Below are 5,004 nucleotides of genomic sequence, written 5' to 3' on the forward strand. Positions count from 1 at the left end.
GGTGCCTGTGTTCGGGGCTTGTTGCTGGTCGTTGGTGCCTGTGTTCGGGGCTTGTTGCTGGTTGTTGGTGCCTGTGTTCGGGGCTTGTTGCTGGCTGTTGGTGCCTGTGTTCGGGGCTTGTTGCTGGTCGTTGGTGCCTGTGTTCGGGGCTTGTTGCTGGTCGTTGGTGCCTGTGTTCGGGGCTTGTTGCTGGTCGTTGGTGCCTGTGTTCGGGGCTTGTTGCTGGTCGTTGGTGCCTGTGTTCGGGGCTTGTTGCTGGTCGTTGGTGCCTGTGTTCGGGGCTTGTTGCTGGTCGTTGGTGCCTGTGTTCGGGGCTTGTTGCTGGTCGTTGGTGCCTGTGTTCGGGGCTTGTTGCTGGCTGTTGGGGCCTGTGTTCGGGGCTTGTTGCTGGCTGTTGGTGCCTGTGTTCGGGGCTTGTTGCTGGTCGTTGGTGCCTGTGTTCGGGGCTTGTTGCTGGTCGTTGGTGCCTGTGTTCGGGGCTTGTTGCTGGTTGTTGGTGCCTGTGTTCGGGGCTTGTTGCTGGCTGTTGGTGCCTGTGTTCGGGGCTTGTTGCTGGTCGTTGGTGCCTGTGTTCGGGGCTTGTTGCTGGTCGTTGGTGCCTGTGTTCGGGGCTTGTTGCTGGTCGTTGGTGCCTGTGTTCGGGGCTTGTTGCTGGTCGTTGGTGCCTGTGTTCGGGGCTTGTTGCTGGTCGTTGGTGCCTGTGTTCGGGGCTTGTTGCTGGTCGTTGGTGCCTGTGTTCGGGGCTTGTTGCTGGTCGTTGGTGCCTGTGTTCGGGGCTTGTTGCTGGCTGTTGGGGCCTGTGTTCGGGGCTTGTTGCTGGCTGTTGGTGCCTGTGTTCGGGGCTTGTTGCTGGTCGTTGGTGCCTGTGTTCGGGGCTTGTTGCTGGTCGTTGGTGCCTGTGTTCGGGGCTTGTTGCTGGTCGTTAGTGCCTGTGTTCGGGGCTTGTTGCTGGTTGTTGGCGGGGCTCCATGATGGCGGGTGACCAGGGGCGACTGGCGGGTGACCAGGGGTCAAAATCGGCTGGCGGGTGCCCAGGGGTTGACATTGGATGGCGGGTGACCAGGGGTCAAAATCGGCTGGCGGGTGCCCAGGGGTTGACTTTGGATGGAGGGTGCCCAGGGGTCAAAATCGACTGGCGGGTGCCCAGGGGTTGACATTGGATGGCGGGTGCCCAGGGGTCGAAATCGACTGGCGGGTGCCCAGGGGTTGACATTGGATGGCGGGTGCCCAGGGGTCGAAATCGACTGGCGGGTGCCCAGGGGTTGACATTGGATGGCGGGTGCCCAGGGGTCGAAATCGACTGGCGGGTGCCCAGGGGTTGACATTGGATGGCGGGTGCCCAGGGGTTGACATTGGATGGCGGGTGCCCAGGGGTCGAAATCGACTGGCGGGTGCCCAGGGGTTGACATTGGATGGCGGGTGCCCAGGGGTTGACATTGGATGGCGGGTGCCCAGGGGTCGAAATCGACTGGCGGGTGCCCAGGGGTTGACATTGGATGGCGGGTGCCCAGGGGTCGAAATCGACTGGCGGGTGCCCAGGGGTTGACATTGGATGGCGGGTGCCCAGGGGTCAAAATCGACTGGCGGGTGCCCAGGGGTTGACATTGGATGGCGGGTGCCCAGGGGTCAAAATCGACTGGCGGGTGCCCAGGGGTTGACATTGGATGGCGGGTGCCCAGGGGTCAAAATCGACTGGCGGGTGCCCAGGGGTTGAAATTGACCAGGGGGAGAGCGCCTGCCATAGCCGAAATAGGAGCGCTATGGGCGGCCTGCCTCAGCAGATTTGGCCCCCCAAATCCTGGTTCTCAAAAATTTTCAAAGTCAACTTTTTTCAAAATATTTTCAGAGTGCCACTTCCCAGGGGGATTCTCGCCTGCCATAGCCGAAATAGGAGCGCCATGGGCGGCCTGCCTCAGCACATTTGGCCCCCCAAATCCTGGTTCTCAAAAATTTTCAAAGTCAACTTTTTTCAAAATATTTTCAGAGTGCCACTTCCCAGGGGGATTCTCGCCTGCCATAGCCGAAATAGGAGCGCCATGGGCGGCCTCAGTGAGCACATTTGGCCCCCCCATCCTGGAGCGCCATGGACCAGGGGGAGAGCGCCTCTCTTTGGGGCTTGTTGCTGGCTGTTGGCGGGGCTCCATGGACCAGGGGGAGAGCGCCATGGACCAGGGGGAGAGCGCCTCTCTTCGGGGCTTGATGCCTGTTGGCGGGGCTCCATGGACCAGGGGGAGAGCGCCTCTCTTTGGGGCTTGTTGCTGGCTATTGGCGGGGCTCCATGGACCAGGGGGAGAGCGCCTCTCTTTGGGGCTTGTTGCTGGCTGTTGGCGGGGCTCCATGGACCAGGGGGAGAGCGCCATGGACCAGGGGGAGAGCACCTGCCATAGCCGAAATAAGAGCACTATAGGCGGCCGCCCTCAGCACATTTGGCCCCCCAATCCTGGTTCTCAAATTTTTTCAAAGTCAACTTTTTTCGAAATATTTTCAGAGTGCCACCTCCAGCGGGGGCTCTCGCCTGCCATAGCCGAAATAAGAGCACTATGGGCGGCCGCCCTCAGCACATTTGGCCCCCCCATCCTGGAGCGAGATGGACCAGGAGGAGAGCGCCTCTCTTCGGGGCTTGATGCCTGTTGGCGGGGCTCCATGGACCAGGGGGAGAGCGCCTCTCTTTGCGGCTTGTTGCTGGCTGTTGGCGTGGCTCCATGGACCAGGGGGAGAGCGCCATGGACCAGGGGGAGAGCACCTGCCATAGCCGAAATAAGAGCACTATAGGCGGCCGCCCTCAGCACATTTGGCCCCCCCATCCTGGAGCGCCATGGACCAGGAGGAGAGCGCCTCTCTTCGGGGCTTGATGCCTGTTGGCGGGGCTCCATGGACCAGGGGGAGAGCGCCTCTCTTTGGGGCTTGTTGCTGGCTGTTGGCGTGGCTCCATGGACCAGGGGGAGAGCGCCATGGACCAGGGGGAGAGCACCTGCCATAGCCGAAATAAGAGCACTATAGGCGGCCGCCCTCAGCACATTTGGCCCCCCCATCCTGGAGCGCCATGGACAAGGGGGAGAGCGCCTCTCTTCGGGGCTTGATGCCTGTTGGCGGGGCTCCATGGACCAGGGGGAGAGCGCCTCTCTTTGGGGCTTGTTGCTGGCTGTTGGCGTGGCTCCATGGACCAGGGGGAGAGCGCCATGGACCAGGGGGAGAGCACCTGCCATAGCCGAAATAAGAGCACTATAGGCGGCCGCCCTCAGCACATTTGGCCCCCCCATCCTGGAGCGCCATGGACCAGGAGGAGAGCGCCTCTCTTCGGGGCTTGATGCCTGTTGGCGGGGCTCCATGGACCAGGGGGAGAGCGCCTCTCTTTGGGGCTTGTTGCTGGCTGTTGGCGTGGCTCCATGGACCAGGGGGAGAGCGCCATGGACCAGGGGGAGAGCACCTGCCATAGCCGAAATAAGAGCACTATAGGCGGCCGCCCTCAGCACATTTGGCCCCCCCCATCCTGGAGCGCCATGGACCAGGAGGAGAGCGCCTCTCTTCGGGGCTTGATGCCTGTTGGCGGGGCTCCATGGACCAGGGGGAGAGCGCCTCTCTTTGGGGCTTGTTGCTGGCTGTTGGCGTGGCTCCATGGACCAGGGGGAGAGCGCCATGGACCAGGGGGAGAGCACCTGCCATAGCCGAAATAAGAGCACTATAGGCGGCCGCCCTCAGCACATTTGGCCCCCCCATCCTGGAGCGCCATGGACCAGGGGGAGAGCGCCTCTCTTCGGGGCTTGATGCCTGTTGGCGGGGCTCCATGGACCAGGGGGAGAGCGCCTCTCTTTGGGGCTTGTTGCTGGCTGTTGGCGTGGCTCCATGGACCAGGGGGAGAGCGCCATGGACCAGGGGGAGAGCACCTGCCATAGCCGAAATAAGAGCACTATAGGCGGCCGCCCTCAGCACATTTGGCCCCCCCATCCTGGAGCGCCATGGACCAGGGGGAGAGCGCCTCTCTTCGGGGCTTGATGCCTGTTGGCGGGGCTCCATGGACCAGGGGGAGAGCGCGTCTCTTTGGGGCTTGTTGCTGGCTGTTGGCGTGGCTCCATGGACCAGGGGGAGAGCGCCATGGACCAGGGGGAGAGCACCTGCCATAGCCGAAATAAGAGCACTATAGGCGGCCGCCCTCAGCACATTTGGCCCCCCCATCCTGGAGCGCCATGGACAAGGGGGAGAGCGCCTCTCTTCGGGGCTTGATGCCTGTTGGCGGGGCTCCATGGACCAGGGGGAGAGCGCCTCTCTTTGGGGCTTGTTGCTGGCTGTTGGCGTGGCTCCATGGACCAGGGGGAGAGCGCCATGGACCAGGGGGAGAGCACCTGCCATAGCCGAAATAAGAGCACTATAGGCGGCCGCCCTCAGCACATTTGGCCCCCCCATCCTGGAGCGCCATGGACAAGGGGGAGAGCGCCTCTCTTCGGGGCTTGTTGCTGGCTGTTGGCGGGGCTCCATGTACCAGGGGGAGAGCGCCATGGACCAGGGGGAGAGTGCCTCTCTTCGGGGCTTGATGCCTGTTGGCGGGGCTCCATGGACCAGGGAGAGAGCGCCTCTCTTTGGGGCTTGTTGCTGGCTGTTGGCGGGGCTCCATGGACCAGGGGGAAAGCGCCATGGACCAGGGGGAGAGCGCCTGCCATAGCCGAAATAGGAGCACTATAGGCGGCCGCCCTCAGCACATTTGGCCTGTCGCCGCTGTCCCCCGGCCGCTGTCCGCTGGCCGCTGTCCGCTGGCCGCTGTCCGCTTTCCCCTTTACTTTCAGCACTTTCAGCACTTTCAGCACTTTCAGCACTTCCAGCACTTCCAGCACTTCCAGCACTTCCAGCTCTTCCCCCTCTTTCCCTTCTTCCAACTGCGGGCGCGCCGGGCGCACAGGGGCTCGTGCGGAGGGGTGTGTGTGCGTGCATGTGCCGAACAAGGAGGAGAGCGCCTCACTTCGGGGCTTGTCGCTGGCCGTCGGCGGGGCTCCAAGGACCAGGGGGAGAGCG

Source organism: Vanacampus margaritifer, unplaced genomic scaffold (assembly GCF_051991255.1).
Source record: "Vanacampus margaritifer isolate UIUO_Vmar unplaced genomic scaffold, RoL_Vmar_1.0 HiC_scaffold_168, whole genome shotgun sequence".
NCBI lineage: Eukaryota > Metazoa > Chordata > Actinopteri > Syngnathiformes > Syngnathidae > Vanacampus > Vanacampus margaritifer.